Consider the following 18,802-nt stretch of genomic DNA (forward strand, 5'->3'; position numbering starts at 1 on the left):
CATTTAAATTAAAAGTGTATTTTCTTGTTTCAATACATATTGTGGGGGTACCTGAGTGACAGTGGATTAGACTTCTGCCTTCGGCTCAGGTCATGATCCCAGGGTCCGGCACTGTGGGATCAAGCCCTGCATCGGGCTCCCTGCTCAGTGGAGAGCCTGCTTCTCCCTCTTCCCCTGTCCATCCCCACTGCTCCTGCACTTGCTCTCTCTCTCTCTCTCTCAAATAAATAAAATCTTTAAAAAAAATACATATTGTGATAGGCAGAATAATGGCTTCCCAACAATTTCCAAGTTCTAACCTTCGAAATTTGTGAATATATTTAATTGTATGGCAAAGGTGAAGTAAGGTAGTAGATGGAATTCAACCTGCTAATCAAAAGATGTTTAAAAAGGATTATCCATCTTTGGGCTGGTCCGTGGTGGACGTCTGCACAGCCTCCTGTGGAAGCCTGGGCCCCCATGTAGCTTTCTCCCTTTGTTTCATAACTATGTCCACCAACAAGAATGCTAATTCACCAGCTGCCTGCCTTAACAGATTTAAGAACAAGGGGAAAGAATACAGAAATGAGGCGGCGCCGAATAGAAGTTAATTTGGAGCTGAGCAAAACTAAGAAAGATGATCAGAGACTGAAGAGGAGAAACGTAAGCTGACTTCCTGATGACACTACCCCTCCACTGCAGGAAAACCACAACAACCAGGGCACTGCACACTGGTCTGTTGATGACATTGTCAAAGGCATAAAGAGCAACAACTGGGCAAGCCACCTCCAGGCTACTCAAGCTGCCAGGAAACTGCTTTCTAGGGAAAAATAGCCCCCCATAGACAACATCATCCAGGCAGGTTTGATTCCAAAATTTGTGTCTTTCTTGGGCAGAACTACAGTCTGAATCTGCTTGGGCTCTCACTAACATTGCTTCTGGGACATCAGAATAGACCAAGGCTGTGGTAGATGGAGGTGCTATCCCAGCATTCATTTCTCTGCTGGCATCTTCCCATGCCCACATCAGTGAACAAGCTGTAGGGGTTCTAGGAAACATTGCAGGTGATGGTTCAGTTTTTTGAGACTTGGTTATCAAGTACAGTGCAGTTGACCCACTATTGGCTCTCCTTGCAGTTCCTGATATGTCATCTTTAGCATGTGGTTATTTATGTAACCTTACCTGGACACGTTCAAACCTTTGTCCCAACAAGAATCCTGCACCCCCATTAGATGCTGTTGAGCAGATTCTTCCTACCTTAGTTCGTCTCCTGCATCATGATGATCCAGAAGTATTAGCAGATACCTGCTGGGCCATTTCCTACCTTACTGATGGTCCAAATGAATGGATTGAAATGGTTATGAAAACAGGAGTTGTGCCCCAGCTTGTGAAGCTTCTAGGAGCTACTGAATTGCCCATTGTGACTCCTGCGCTAAGAGCCATAGGAAATATTGTCATTGGGACAGATGAACAGACTCAGGTTGTAATAGATGCAGGAGCACTTGCTGTCTTTCCCAGCCTCCTAATGAACCCCAAAACTAATATTTAGAAGGAACTATGTGGACAATGTCAAACATCACAGCTGGTCACCAGGACCAGATACAGCAAGTTGTGAATCATGGATTAGTCCCGTTCCTCACTGGTGTTCTCTCTAAGGCAGAGTTTAAGACACAAAGGAAGCTGTCTGGGCTGTGACCAACTATACAAGTGGTGGGACAGATGAACAGATTGTATACCTTGTTCATCGTGGCATAATAGAACCATCGATGAACCTCTTAACTGCAAAAGATACCAAAATTATTCTGGTTATTCTGGATGCCATTTCAAACATCTTTCAGGCTGCTGAGAAACTAGTGAAACCGAGAAACTTAGTATAATGATGGAAGAATGCAGAGTTTTGGACAAAATGGAAGCTCTACAAAACCATGAAAATGAGTCTGTGTACAAAGCTTCATTAAACTTGATTGAGAAGTGTTTCTCTGTAGAGGAAGAGGGAGATCAGAATGTTGTGCCAGAAACTACCTCTGAAGGCTACATGTTTCAAGTTCAGGATGGCACTCCCGGGACTTTTAACTTTTAGATTGTACAGCTGAGGCAGAAAGTTGTTTGTTGTGTACTCTGTTTGGTAGAAGTTTGTCTTACTGTTTCTCTACTAGGAACTCTTTTTAAATGTGTTTTGTTATTGTGGCACTTTTTACAACGGAACTATCCTTGACCAGTTCCAAAGTGTACAAACTGTATGAAGCTCTTCTTCTCAGTGGGTTTCTTATTTCTATGTGGAATCTCCTATCTTGCATTGTCCTATAAATAAAGATGAAATTCCACCCTTAAAAATAAATAAATAAATAAATAAGGATTATCCAGGAGAAACCAATGTAATCACAACAGTTTTTAAAGGTATAAGAGGTAGCCATGACAAGTCAGTGTCAAGTGATAGGATATGAGAAGAACTTGACCAGCCATTGCTGATTTTGAAGATTTAAGCAGGGCAGGGTCACAAGCCAAGAAATGCAGGCACCTTCAAGAAGCTGGAAAGGGTAAGAAAACATCTTTTCTTAGAACCTCTAGAATGAACACAACACCTTGATTCTAGCCTAGAAAAACCCATTTAGGATGTCTGACCTCACGATAGATATTACATTTTCATCGTTTTTAAGCCACTAAGTTTATCCTAGTCCATAATAACAGCATTGGAAAACGTGTATGTGCGTGTTTGTAGGTTACTACTGTAGCTCAGAAGGTGGTGGGAAGATCAATAAAATTATACTACTGCAAATTTCTCCCTTGTCATGTGTAAAGCAACATAAGATCAGAAGGTTAATATTTCGATAAGATGCATACAATAATTAATAAAGGAGGATGGAGACAACCACAGCATAATAAATAAGTCAACTATGTTTTATCTCAGAGGGCATTAAGTGCTATTGGAAAACAAAATAAGTATCACAAGAGAAAGGGCTAGGAAATTCTAAGGATAAAGTTTGTAATTTTAAATAAGGTTACCAGATCAGGTATTGTGGAGGAGTGACATTTAAGCAAAGCCTTAGAAAATGCTAGAATGTTAGCTCTGGGATATCTGGGCAAAATTCCTTCCAGATAAAAGGCACAGTCAGTGCAAATCTATAAGATGCACTGGGCCCTGGAATGTTAGAGTAAGAACAAACAGGCCAGGGTGTCCGAATTGCAGTGAAAGAGGGACATGAGTGGCCAGAGAGGGGGTCAAAGTTTACCGAGAGGTCAGATCACATAGACCTGTGGAGGCTTTTTCTTTCCCACTGTATGTATTAAAAGGGGTTATGCTCCCTTAAGAGCCAGACTTGTGCTCAAGTGGGCAGATGGAAGCTTGGCTCCAGGCCTGGGCTGCAGCCCAGGGTTAGATATGGGAGGGAACCAGAAAGAAGGTAAGTGCTTAATTAATCATTACTCATCTCCTAAGTCACAGTGCCACAAACAGAACACGTTCCTTTTATTTGTATGAAAATATCTTTGCAGGCTTCTGATAGAATTATGTCAACATATAAGGATCCAATATATTTTGCGACGGACCGTTCTTTAATGTAGTTTCAATATTGTCCTTGTGAGATAAGTTCAGCCCTTAGTAGCAAATTTTTAACAAAATATTCAATAGTAAAATGTAAAACTTCACAAGGTGATACAAATTTTCATACTAGCAGTTTCCTAATAGACTGTGAGGTATTCATGAAATACAGATAAAGAAATGTTTTCAGTATTATTTCTGAAGATGGTTGTTAAATAATTTACAAAGTGTAACCTTATGGGAAATGAAATGAACACTCAGTGTCCTAATCTAGCAGTATTGAATAATTCTCCTTTGATGGACATTTTTCTTTTTTGTACTTGAGATCAGTTATCTTAGGAGTCATTGTGATTCTTACTCATAGTCTGTATGTTGGGGTGACACTAATGAATCCGACAACAAAAATCTTTTATATGATAAGAAAAAATTCCTTCTTCAATTGTGTTTTTTATAATATTTTCATTTTCTCCTGAAATGTGCTGGTTTGTAAGTATTGCCTTCATTCATTTGGCATTGTGCTAAGCTCTAGGGTACAACAATGAATAAATACAGGTCAGGCTTCTTCCTTTTCCATGTTCATATGTTTAGGCCAACTATTGTGGTACTTTGGAATATCAAAAAACCACAGAATGCTCGAGAGAAGGATAAAACTGATGACTGTAACATTAATGGGTTAAACTGTAGGAGATACAAAGGCTATTTGTCATCATACTTCAGCCAACTGAATGATTAAGGACAGAGAAGAGCGTCTATCAGATCTAAGGTAAATAAACCAGCGAAGTAATATTAAAGTGTTCATTTCACTGGAATAGTAAAGCCAAATGATGAAAATGTGTTATTGCGCGCTGGTAAAGATAATCACCAAATAAAATTAAGGAAGAGAGAGGGAAACCTTGTAAAATAGTGCAAATCTGTGATAATCCCACTGGGGTAAGAGTCTATTTAAAACTGTTAAGATAAGTATCCGTCAAAATAAACGAGGTGATGCTGTAAGTAAAAAAGATCCCAACTCTCAGGGGCTTAAAATCACAGGTTTATCTGTTTGTCATGCTTTATATCTATTGCAAGCCAACTCTATTCTTCAGAAATTGGCTGTGTATTTGTGTTTGTATGGTGCAGAGGCAGAAAGAAGGTTTATAGTGAACCATGCACTGAAAGTTAAGGTTCTATGCAAAATTAGTATAAGTCACTTCCACTCACAGGTCATTCACTAAAACAAAGGGGAAAGTCACTGTTCAAGGACTGTAGGGAAGTTCAATGTTAGCATCAGTGTCAGAATATCTGGTGAACACTGTGAATGACTCCCCACGGCTGTGATTGCCAAACTTTGAAAATACATATTTATCTTTATCTTTAGTTTTCATTGGAAATATACTAACCATCATACCTCTACCAAAGTAATGTTAACATATCAAGGTTAATATTCTAAGATGTTTCCTCTATCTCTGTAAAAAAACAAACAAACAAACTATGGTTAGAGCATTTAACATGAGATCTACCCTCTTCACAAAAGTTTAAGTGTACATTATTGTCAACTATAGGCACAATGTTGTACAGCAGACTTCTAGAACTTTATTCATTTTACACCGCTTAAATTTTATGCCCACTGAACAGCAACACCACTCTCCTATTTTCCTAATGAATGGATATAATTTCAGGATATGAACTAAACACATTTATTTTTCTTTCTTAGCAAGATGGATAGATTTTTTTTTTTTGCATTTGTGCTATTAAAGATAATATTGCATGTAGTTTTACCTCCCTGTTATTTCTATAGAGAGTCCTAGACATAAAATTGCTAAATAATGTGTTTGTTCATTTTTATTTTAAACAGACACAGAAAATTACCTCCCAAAAGCTTGTTAAATTAGCTTGACTATCAACAGTAAAATAGCCACATGTTTCCATTTGTTTAAATTACAGAAAATTTTATGTGGTCGTCATTCACCTTTGTATTTTGAAATTTTGAAATTGGAAATAATGATCTCAGTTGTGTTAAGGTTAAAAACCAGCTTTCATGCTTTTTTTTCTCTGTTGGAAAACTCAGGGCAAATAAATTCTATGAACAAAACAACTAACTGAAAAATATCTTTTTGGTAACATTGAAATCTGCAAATTTAAGATTTAGAAAAAACTAGGTTTGGTACAAAAATATTAAAAGCTAAAAAGCAGTATCTGAAAATATATTAGAATTTTTGTTGACTGAAAATTAATGAGAGGATTTAACCAGGACAAAATTTGGATTGAGAAATTTTCACCCACAGAAACTCTACTTGGTTGAAATAATGACACCAAGGAAACTACAATGTCAAGAGTAATATTTTGTAAAAATTAATATGCTCTGAAGAAATGATCAAGAAATCAAATATTTGAAATTTATAGAAAAGTAATCCATGCTGAGGAAAATTATTTCAATGACATCAACCTGGAATAAACCAGAAACATATAACAATGCTATTAAAAAAAGAAAAAAAGATCAAGAGTGAAATTGGTTTAATTTCATTGGGGGAATACACAGTTTCACTGAAAAAGTGGTACATCAATTTTGGTATAGATCTGATTGAAATGTTTGCATCCATCATCAAGACCCCAAATATTTGGAATAAAAATGAAATGGTAGACAGATATCGGGTATTCAAAACTTTGGACTCACAACTTGGGAAAAGAAAACAATGTTTACTCTGCCCCCACTATGGGCATTTTCCTCTGCTCCTTTCAGCCTTCTGCACAAAGAAGCAAAAGTCTCAAACACACAGTAGGCATAAAACTCAAGACATCAGAATTGGGCTGCATTTATTGTTTTTCCTTCTACTTATCATTTGTTATACACTGAATTGTACCTCTCCAAAATTCCTATGTTGAAGCTCTCACCCCCCATGTGACTATATTTGGAGTAAAGGACCTCTAGGGATACAGTTAAGGATAAATGAGGTCAAAAGTGTGAGGCCTTAAACCAATAGGACTGGTGCCCTTATAAGAGGAAAAGGCACCATAAATTGACACCCTTCTGTCTTTCTCCCCCCACCCCATCACTCTCTCCTTCTCCATACATGCACAGGGAAGATGCCATATGAGGACACAGCAAGAACTAAGTCATCTACAAGCCAGGAAGAGAGGACTAGAAACCAACAACTCTGATAGCACCTTAATCTTGGACTTGTCAGCCTCTTAAACTATGAGGAAATAAATTTATGTGTTTAAGGCACCCCAGTCTGTGGTATTTTGTTATGGTAGCCTGAGCAAACTAACACACCATCCTAAGACCTCTTTTTTGTCTTGCTAAAACTCACAGACATTTCTATTCCTTCTATGTAATTCTTCCTCTTTGATTGTTAGTGCCCCAGTTCCTGGAGAAAACTTCATCTCTCAAATATCCTTGCTTAGCAATTTTCTATAACCTTGGGCCCCAAAGTAAGCTTTCCAAAGTCTCTGGAAAATTAGGCTGATTGAATGCTACCACAGACCTGAACTACAAACATGCAGTTACTCTGAGTTTTGTAGGCAAAGTGAAAGAACTGCATCTATATGACAAAGACAGAAGCACAAATACATGTGTAGTCTAAGAAGAAGTGTCATGGAAACCAAGTATATATTGAGTCGTTTTTTATATAGGCATCTAGGTAGTTTGAAATTCTGCGATATCATCACTCAGAACTTAAAAAAAAAAGGATATTATATCTCCTTTTATCATAGAAAAACTGATGAAAGCAAAGTAGAATCCTAATGGAAAGTTATCTGTGGTAATCGAGAAAACATGAACATAAAAACTCTCCCAACATCAAAATTCTAAAGAAAAGGATTTCAATTCACTTACTACAAGCTGATTTCTATTTCTACAAGGTTGAGGTAGAAAATATTGAAATGAAAATATAAGTATGATCATGTCTAAGCAAATATACAGTTATGGAATTTTTAGTAATTTATTAATTCATTATATAGAACCCATACACTTTCAAAAAAAACTCCAAAACATATTTTGTAAAGAAAATATATATTTTGAACTGATGTTTAAAGCTTGAATAATGACAATTATATAAAATTGGTTTGTATAGGTTTGGAACTTTTGCTAAACTAAACTAAATGTTTATTACTGTTAATGTTACCTTTTTGTTCACAAGTTCTAACTCTGAGAACTCAGGCAAAGACAAATTGAGTTACACACTTTGATGTTCTAACCAAAATATCAAACCTGCTTTTTAAGATTATCAAAGTTTTCCAAAACGAAATTCTAAAAGTAATGTGTTCCCTGGGTACTCATATGAATGACAAAGAACGGGATAATGGACAATGTCTTCAACAGCTGCTTATCAGCAAAGCTAGAAGCATTCTTCAAATGCCCATTTATTGAATCTAACCTTAATAAAAGCCACGGACATAACATTAAAAATCACGCAATGAAGGCATTTCTGCCAAAGTTTGAGCCCGTCATGTAAGCATTTTTATAATCCAACTTGATAAAATGGTCAAGTTTACACTAATTTGAGCTGTGATGGATAGAGGTCTTGCACTTTGGTTATCTTTCTTGAGTATCAGTCTTATTCTTTACATGTAGAAAAATAATTTCAAGTTTAAACTCTTTGACTTGAGCCAAGAACACAGGGATTCCAGATTGCTGAAAGAATAGTGCAAGCCTTTTACAATAGACATTGAGAAGTATAATTTATATGCTCCACAAATAGAGTGTGACAGAGAGGAAGACCAGCATTTCCTCAGTTTTAGATCATTTTTAAATGTGTCCAACTGAGATCACATATTGTAGATGAATATCTCAATCATACACAAACTTCAAAGTTGCTCCCACAAAACTTTTCTTCTACCTACAAAACTGCAAATTATTTTTCCAAATTCCATATATCATTTGCTGGAACCAGCATCCCATTAGATCCTCAGGACAGAAACATGATGGATATAATTTAGATTTCTGAATTTCCCTCTCTCTTATTCTCTACTTCTAATCAATAATTAATCTCTAACAAGTTCATCTCCTAAGAATATGTTTATGGTATTTCTTCTCTTTTTTCCACACTCACACAATCCTCATTGGACCTTCAATTAAAGTTACCTGAGACTATCTGTGCTCCATCTTTCCCATTAGAGATCTCTTTAAGACATAACCATTGATCAATACTCACTGAGGTAAACCTTTGATGTATTTCCCCAGCCATCAGGCAAACAGCTAAGGTCATTGTCCTGGTACAGGAGGACTTAATGACATCTGATATTATCTTCACTCTTAAACCCTAACTCTACCCGCTTATAGTTTAAATACAAACAACATAGAAACTATAGAATCACGATGGCCAGCTTTTCTACATTTCCTCCATTTATAGGCACAGCCTTGTCTTTCTAGAAAACTCCTATAAATTATTAAAGACAATGCTCAAATGGTTTCTGTGTGTGAGACCTCTTTTGTGAAATCTCACAGAGTCAATTGTGTGTGGTTAAGTACCAGTAAAATAGATGTCACTCGTCAAGATAAAGGAGGCATAGTTTGTTTGATGATTGTTTGGTAAGAAAGATTAGGAACTTTCCATAGATGGTCACATGAAGAAGGAAAAACTCAAGGTTAATTTAGAATAAAGTGGGATTGGATTTTAGCGTGATAACAGAGATAAGATTTGGGAAGAAAAGCCACTGTAAGCAATATTTATCAGTTAATGGAAGTGGGGACTAAACAGATTCTATATATGGGGAAGACATTTCAATATGCTAGACTCTGGAGGTTGAGGTAGATTTTCAATAAAGCTGATGGTGTGTAAGTTCAAGGGCCCAGGCTCCACCCAAAGCCCTAATTTTTCATTTGCAATTCTGTGCTCTTTTATTTAAAAACAGCCCATAAAATTGTGTAAGCTTCAGACACTGAAAAACCTTGATAAAAAATAGCATTAAGCCAAACAGAAAACTATAGGAGGCCTCATTTCTACATGTTTGCCAGTTTCCTTGGAATGACTGCCACTTGGCCATCATAATTTTCTTTCATGTTTAGAGGTGAGTAGCACAGGGGAAATGATTTCATTTTTTTATGATATGGAAATTTGAGTAGAGATGAAGCAATGCAAGGAAAATCAGAACATTATTATTTTTTTAACAGATGTGGGGGTGCCTATGGGTTTCTTTTTAACTATTTCTTTCTCTTTCTGGACTGTTGTATATATGTCCCTGCTTGTATTCCTGTATATGTGTGATGTGGGATGTGTGTGTGTGTATATATATATACACACGCATATATACTTATGTATGTGTGTTTAATATTCCTAAATAATCTCTTAGAAATAATTCAAGCTCTTGCCAATTTCCACTTAAATTCCATGCAAAATGGAGAAAGGAAGATCTTCTTTCCTCTAAAAGATTTAATTAGAAGGTAAATAATGATGATGATAATCTATTAATAACTATCAATTATTAAATACCTATTTTGTGCTTCATTTATTTTTATTCTTTATAAATGTGAAATATAAAGAATAAATATTTTATCTTGTGTCTAAATCCCCTCAAAGAAATTAATTTCTCACAGGCCAATAAGAACATGCGCAAAGTTAAAACCCACTTCACATTGATTCTTAAGCCTAATCTCTTTCTACTAATCCACTGGACCACTCAGTTTGAAAACAGCTGTAGCATTCTGGCTCCAGAGAAATCCTGGACGCTGATTGTGGATATTCTGTTGTTTACCTTCCAAGAAAGAATCAGCACATTCAGAACTACTTGGTTATTTACAAAAGTTAGATGCTATTTTTTTTTTTTTTTTTTTTGGAAGCTATTTACAATAGAGGTTTTCCTCCCTGGTTAGGACTTTCTTCCATCCAGGATTGTACTGTACTATTATGGACCACTCATGACAAAATCAGATGCTGCATGTTTTCATAATGAAACTGGCCTGTCATGGGTAAGGAGATAATAGTGTTTCTTCCATGATTAAAAGCTGGACTACTGAAGTCAGCTGAGAGTTGCCTTTCAGTACCAGCATTATTGTTTGCTGGCACTGTAACTATGAGTAACTTTTGAGTCTCATTTTTACTGTCTTGTTAAATGAGAATAATGATATTACAGACATAGCACTGTTAAAAAAAAGCATATATGATCATGCAAGTAACAAGTTTGGAATGTCTCCTTCCCTCTCGCCTTCTCTTCCTGGCTGATTTTTTTTTTTTTAAGATTTATTTATTTGAGAGAGAGAGAGAAAAAAAAAAAACGAGTGAGGGGGAGGGGCAGAGGGAGAGGGAGAAGCAGACTTCCTGCTTGAGCAGGGAGCCCGATTCGGGGCTCAACTGCAGGACCCTGGGAACATGACCTGAGCCGAAGGCAGATGCTTAACCAACTGAGCCACCCAGGGGCCCCTCTTCCAGGCTGATTTTTAGGGGAAGATTTTTAGGTTGCACTGCACCATACTGTTGAACAGATGTCTAATATTTCAATGAGGCTGATTTTACTGTCAAAGAGTTCACCTAGAAGAAAGAAGAGAGGAAGCAGGTATGTGCTACTGAAGGAGCCGCCAGTGATTCTGCTTCTCTCCAGTCGTTCTGAGGGTTAAGTACGTCTTTTTCATTATTTAGAAATGAGAACAATAAAGTACAGTAGCTAAATATACAAACTAAAAGTGGATAAAGTGATAAGATTTCAATGGCGAACAGGATAAATCCAAGGACTAAACTCCACACCAAGGAGCAAGCAGTGCTCTGTGAGTTAACCAGTATCATCCACTCGGGTGTACTCTGGCTGTGTCCTCAGCCAGGGGGGATCACTGTATGAGGTCTCTTTGGAAGAACCTGAAGCCATACCAGGTAGAGAGCCAAAGTCTGAAACAACCTGAAGGCAGTGAAGTCCCTAACATAGGGGACTGTATTCTCAACAAGTCTGAAAAGCTCAGCTGAGCTCTTTGTTGAGGAATATTTTAAACAGTCCAAGAAACACACTCAGCATTTAATCACAGAATTTTCTGGATTTTTGGAGACACATCCAAATTGTATTGCTCTGCTATTGTCATTCTCCAAAGAAGTGCACTTGGATCAACACTGAAGAGCCAAATAAGTTTTAAGCTTATGTTTTCTCTTGAAATTTGAACTTAAAAAAAAAAAAAGTGGGGATCAAAAACTATGTAGAAAGTATTAATTTGTATCATGTAGAATATAAAATTATACATGTACACATTGAAATATTTCTCTGAATAATATGGGTCAATGTTGTTTTCTAATTGATTAAAAAATTAATACAGAAGATTTATCGTCTTACAATCAGAAAATAATACCATTATTTTACCATTGCTATTATCCATACATGTAGAGTGTTGATGTTTATCCCAATAATTACCTTGATTTTTTAAACTTCTATCAGTATGTGAAACACAGGGCCCTTTAAATTCCATTTGAAACCCATATTAATAATGTGCTATATTTTATGACTTACCTTTAAAAATTTACGGTAGACCGGGGCGCCTGGGTGGCTCAGTTGGTTAAGCGACTGCCTTCGGCTCAGGTCATGATCCTGGAGTCCCGGGATCGAGTCCCACATCGGGCTCCCTGCTTGGCGGGGAGTCTGCTTCTCCCTCTGACCGTCCTCCCTCTCATGCTCTCTGTCTCTCATTCTCTCTCTCTCAAATAAATAAATAAAATCTTTAAAAAAAAATAAAAATAAATAAAAATAAAAATTTATGGTAGACCTATAAAGTATACATATACCTTAATGGCTATATATTATTTCTTCTGATACGAAATAGTATTTTAATCAGAAATGTCTTCTCTTTAAATTAAGGGTATAAACCTTGCCAGGGTTTTATCCTGTTGTCATACAGAGCCTTCACATTCAATGTTTGATGAATGTCAATAGCAACATACTACTTGGAATTTGATAAAAACATGAAACTTATTTCAAATAGGTGTACTAAATAGTATTAACACATTTTCCAATATGTTTTCACTATATGAGGTGATGTGGAAAAAGTGGTCTTAAAGCTAATCAGTAACTGCCCAGTTGAAGATGTAAAAATTCATCCATAGGATAAAGAAAATCATATGAATTTAGGAACACCTTGTATTTATTTCACATGCATATTTTTTATTGTAATAAGATTAAAGTCACTTAATATAGAACTCTAGCTTAATAAAAGGAAGTTTCTACATTAATTTTTTTTCCAAGACAATTTGAAAATTAGGTCTTTTCATGGACTAGAAAGAAGCATGTGCTGGATTTATCTGAACCCCCAAGAGCACATGCTCATATTTTTGTATTATCAGCAAAACAAAGCAGGTCCTTCCTGGACTGAGGTAACTAAAATTATAATGAGGTGAGTAGTACAACACCCCACAGCAGGAAAGGGCCCTTTGTCAACTCCAACTTAGTCAGTATGAACAGCCAACTGAACTAGAGTAGGAAAAAAAAACCACAATTTGAAAACAATTATATAAGTTGGACTGAGATATATGGTCTTCATATAATCATTCTTACATCAGAAGAAGGGGTTAATGGCTCTCTAGATGTCTCCTACAGGGCTTAATTTGAGAATTTCTTCATATTTACGCTAACAAATGCTGTATAAACTGATTTCACAAATGTGCGCATTACTCGTTTTTGGAATAAAGTGAAAATATATGAAACCATTTTTGTTAACTTAAGGATTTCCCAGTATTTTTAGTAGACCCAAGAGTAAAGCTGAATGGCAACTGAGTAGTTTATATGCCAATGTGGTATTTTGTATCCAAGTTCTTTAATGTGATATCTTCATGAGTATAAAAATAGTTTTATAGTACTTCTGTACATGTAGTTTTATGGGTTTTCCATGAATTTTCCTCTGATTAATGGAAACTCAAGGTCAGTCTATTCCTACATAATAACGAGTGTTGGTTTCATTTATGGATAAATGTTCATATTTGATATTTCAGATCTCAGGACAGAAAAATCTCAGGACCTATATTTCCTTTTAATGTTAGCACACTCTGCAGTTGTTAGGAGAGCTGTCAATCTCTTCTTAATACATTCAAGCCCTTTGGAGAAAGCACAAGCCAAAGGGGAAAACCCACAGTGGAAAATTTCTGAAGCTGATTACAGAGAAGGCTGAATGGTAGTCAAAGGTAAATTTCCAAAGGGATCCGATTAACATTGCTCTATCAAATAAGAACCGGAAAATAAGCCATTAATTGCATGGCATTTTGTTCTTCTACCTGGTTTTTCATAAGTTGGATTTCCTTCCAGGCTAATTAACCACTAAACATTTTACAAGCAATCCAAGTGCGGAAGCAGTAAAAGATGAATTGCACTTATGAAGTAATTGACAAACGGTATATTGAATATTTTAAGCAATGATGGCGTGCACCCTCATACCGGAAGAAAGGCTTATGTACTGCCATTTGACAGGTCATTAGTTAATCTCAGACCTCAGCATCGGATAAGAGAGGCTCAAGGCTAAACTGAACTTCACACATTAGGTGGGGGTATCCTAGTGCAAAGAGCTTCTGAGAAAACACTTAGTGTTCTTGCCTTGGCATTATCAAAATAACACTGGTGTTGTCTCAGATGAATTCCCTAGTTATTTTATTTCCTTTGACAGTAAAGTCAGAACTGACATACCAAGGCAGTTCTCAAAGAAATTCAATTACTGAAATGTCTGACAGCTTGCTTTGCTTCTTACTAAAGTTTCCAAAGTTGCTTTCAGCATGTATAATATAGTTTGCTTTGCAAGACATGCACCGCATCTTATGAATAATTTTCTAAAAAATTTCTAAAAAAAGACAAAATTTGAGAAACAAAAATTTTGGTTGAAAGAAAAAACAAGGTAATGATATTAGATTTGGAAACATTTATAATTTTTTATTGAGGATGTATTAGCTTTCCTAGTATTGTGCATGGCAGTCAGGAGATAGAATACTAAATTGTTTCTGTCATTAAGACTGAAATCTATCAAACATTTATTGCCAGGAAATCAGAAGTCACTAGAATAGTTTGAATTCAAATGGTGCATTTCAAATTTTAAAATGCTTTTATTTTAAATATCCATGTGTTGAGTGAGTGCAGTAAATGACAACCGAAGCATGTTTAAGTAGCATCTGAATCATGTGACCCGTTTTCCAAAATTGAGATAAATATTGGATGAGGTAAAGAACACCATATGTCTGTGTGTTATTATGCCATATATAATCTATATAAATTACATTATCAATATATAATTGCTATATAAAACAGGTTATTTATATTTATATCACAAGTGTTAAAAAATGATTTAAAAAACGTGCTTAGGAGCAAGATTTCAACAATTACCTTGCTTCTGACTGATTAGTATGTTTAACTTAAATTCTTATTTTCTTCAACTAATTATAGCTCAAGATTAGGCTGCAAAGAAATACTAGGGAGAAGGAACGACACTGTGTCTACAATCCAACGTTATTCCCCCTATAGCTAACTTCAAGGGAATGGGCACTAGAGAATTTCTTTAAGGATTACAGTTCTTTCCCTAGTTTGTCTTAGAACATAAGAGGACATTTGCACAGATTGCCAAATTAGTCATTTATCCTTTTCTTCTCTCTCCCCCAAGTTTCAACATTTCTAAAAAAAAGTTAATTAGGCCTATTGGACCTTTCTTTTTTTTCTTCTTTAACTGAACTAGGACTTAGAGTATTTCATCCTACCATTCCAAAGATGGGCTTTTCCGAAACTAGATGCTGTTAAAAATTTGACCTGTGATGTATGAAATTGTTTAATCACTATATTGTACACCTGAAACTAATATAACACTGTATGTTAACTATACTGGAATTAAAATTAAAAACTTGATAGAAAAAAAATATTTGACCTGTGAGGCACTTAATAATCACCTGGTCCAAGCCTCCTCATTGACAATGTGAGGAATGCAACATTAAATAAATTATAAAATCATGCCTCTGTTAGGGGAAAAAAAAAAAACAAAAAACACTTGGGTCCTACACCAACTTATATCTTCTAACACTACATGTAATTTTAATCATATATAATAATAACTCCTCACACATATCAGTTTTCAAATACCTACTGTCCTGTGAACACATTTTAAAAACAAAATTAGACAATGTATTCCTTGATTTTATTTGTTGTATATTTTCTAGAGAATATATTATGCAACCTACTTTCAATTATATTTCATAACAAAAAATCTAATTGTTCCTAATAATGTAATGTCAATGTGTATTCTTTCTATTTCTAGTGCTTGGCTCTGAGCAGAATTAACAATAGATAAATGGTTATTTGAAATGCTATTAGGCTTTTTCAACAAAATGAATAATAAACTACTGAATGCAATACAAGATTCCAACTTCCTAGGATTTCTATTCAATTAACCCCCTTTCTCCCTCACTGCTCTTCCTGAAAAAGCCTCCTCTGCATTTAAAAATCTAGCTCTCTGCTTACACTATGATGGACACTGGGAAGAAACACAGCTTTGTTTACTGGTTTGTTCTATGGTCAAAGACAGACTGTAAATGGGCATTTGGATAGTAGTATGTTTTCTCAAAAAATTATGCCTTCTACTTTTATATATGACTATTTCATACCTTCTCTTTTCCCCTCAAATCTCAAATTGTCTAATCACTCCCACTCCTCATTCTCAGGTCATGACCTTGACTGACTTTCACTAAGAAAAGATAAATAATCAGAACAGAATATCCATATCCTTTCATGACATCTAGGTATCAACCTATACACAAGTGGACATTTATGCTCTGCTTTTTCTTCTGTCATGAATCAATCCAGCTAACAGATTCCATTTCCTTACCCTCCTTCAAGGCCCTTGCCGCTAAGGTTGTTCCCCCTGCCTTCTGCAACATAAGATGTTCACCCTCCTTTATGACTAATTCCCTCTGCACACACATATATAAACATATATCTTGGGGCACCTGGGTGGCTCAGTCATTAAGCATTTGCCTTCGGCTCAGGTCATGATCCCAGGATCCTGGGATCTAGCCACCTATCAGGCTTCCTGCTCAGCGGGAAGCCTGCTTCTCCCTCTCCTACTCCCCCTGCTTGTGTTCCCTCTCTCGCTGTCTGTCAAATAAATAAATAAAATCTTTAAAAAAATAAATACACATATATCTCGATAGACCTATGATATATACATAGATGATAAATACTGGATGATAGACATTTAAATGATAGAGAGAGAGAGAGATGATAGATGATAGATAACCTACCATCTTACAAGTAGAAACTGGAAATAAAAACTCAGATTTACATATTGGCCAAATATTGCCCTGTTTTTCTCCTCCTAGTTAGAGCAAAACTTCTCAAGAGTCTATGAACTCATTGGCTATACTTCTCTAATTCTCCCTTAAACCTACCCTCATCAATTTTATCTTCATCACTCCTTGGAATCATTCCTACAAAACTAGCGGTGACATGTAATTCACCCAAACCAATGGTCATTTAATCTCCATGTTACTCAACCTCTTAGCATTATTTGACACAACTGATCACTTCCTGCCTCTTAAAACACATTTCTCACCCCTGTTCCAAGACTTTTCTTTCTCTCCCTTTCAAGCTTGGTTTTCCTTTCATTCCATTAGAAGCTTCTTATCCATCTCATTTTCGAGTTCTCTAAGTATTCCTGACTTTCCTTAAGTTCTTTCTTTCTTCAGCCTACATTTAGCTCATAGGTATTTTCATCCCACTATATGGTTTTAAATATATGTAGGTGGTTGGTAATTCTTCTTTAGTCCATGCAGGCTGCTATAACAAAACACTATTAGGTAGCTTGTCAACAACAGAAAATTTCTCAGTTTTGGAGACTTGAAATCAGGGTGCTGGTATGGTAAGGTAAGGGCCTTCTTCATGTTCATAGCTGGTACCTATTCACTGTATCCTCACATGGGGGAAGGGATGAGAGAGCTCTGTGAGGACTCTTTTATAAATGAATTAACTCCAGAGGTGCCTGGGTGGCTCAGTTGTTAAGCATCTGCCTTCGGCTCAGGTCATGATCCCAGGGTCCTAGGATCAAGCCCCTCGTTGGGCTCCCTGCTCAGCGGGGAGACTGCTTCTCCCTCTCCCTCTGCTGCTCCCCCTGCTTGTGCTTTCTCTCTGTCAAATAAATAAATAAAATCTTTAAAAAAATGAATTCCATTCATCAGACCTTCACCTTCATAACTTAAACTCTCCCCAAAAGCTGCACCTCTCAAAACCATCACCTTTGGGGTTTTCAACAGATGAATGGTGTGGGGCAGGGTAAGAAAAACACACTCAGATTATAGCACTTTCTAAACAGTATTTATGGCTATAACATTTCCTGAGTTCAGATTTGTAGATCCAGCTGTCTATTCAATATTTCTAGTTATATGTAATAATAAGTCCTACAGAATAACTCTCATAGAACTCTTACATATATTAACTCTTACTTGTATGTAGTAATAACTCTTTCATTATATAATAAGCACTCTACCAAGTACTTTCTGTGTTTTTAGGTACATGGTCCCCCAACAACATTATTGGATAGGTACTCTGATTTTTTAAAAGACTTATTTATTTATTTGAGAGAGGGAGAGAGAGCACAAGTGGGGCAAGGGGCAGAGGGAAAGAATATTCAATCAGACTCCTAGCTAAGAATGGAGCCCGACACGGGGCATGCTCTCATGACCCTGAGATCATGACCTGAGCCAAAACCAAGAGTTGGACACTCAAAGGACTGAGCCACCCAGGCACCTCAATTTTTACCTTTCTACTTATGAGGAAGACAAAGCAGAAAGTGAGTAAGACATTTTCCCAAAGTATCATCTGGCAAATGGCAGAGCTTGAATTTTAACCTAGGTATTTTGGCTAGACAGCCATGTTCTTCATCATGATGTTTTACTTGTATTTAATATATCCAAAATGGAACCCTCATAATTAACTCTTTAACTAATCTGTGACTCCAGTCCCCCCCCCCATCTCAGTAAATTTTAACTATATTCCTTCAATACTTTTGTTAAAAATAAATTCAAACCTGACATCCATTAAACCAACAAATCTTGTACCATAAAATACATCCAGCACTTGGTCATTTCTCAGATCTCCACTATTAGGCATTTTTGTTCAAATCACCATGTCTCTTGCCTGGATTATTGTACTTTCATGCTAAGATGTTTTTCTGAGTTGGCACTTGCCCTTATCAACATGTAGAGTGAGACTAAATGCGATCTATTAGGTTAAATATTGCATCTCCACCGCTGATATCCCCAAAGACCCATCTCAGTCAACAGAGTGTAAAGTTCTTATCAGGGCTTATGGTGACCAAAGGACCTAGCCCCCAACACTTCTTTAATCTCATCTCCTTTTCTTTCCTGTTCAGCTATGGTCTTC

At 36.3% G+C, this 18,802-nt stretch overlaps 1 pseudogene; it reads left to right on the forward strand.

The window, feature by feature from the left end:
* Positions 1-488: 488 nt before the first annotated feature.
* Positions 489-2,127, forward strand: LOC118009879 (annotated as a pseudogene).
* Positions 2,128-18,802: the final 16,675 nt, after the last annotated feature.

This window comes from Mirounga leonina, unplaced genomic scaffold (assembly GCF_011800145.1).
Source record: "Mirounga leonina isolate KUSES-001 unplaced genomic scaffold, KU_Mleo_1.0 Mir_128, whole genome shotgun sequence".
Classification (NCBI taxonomy): Eukaryota; Metazoa; Chordata; class Mammalia; order Carnivora; family Phocidae; genus Mirounga; species Mirounga leonina.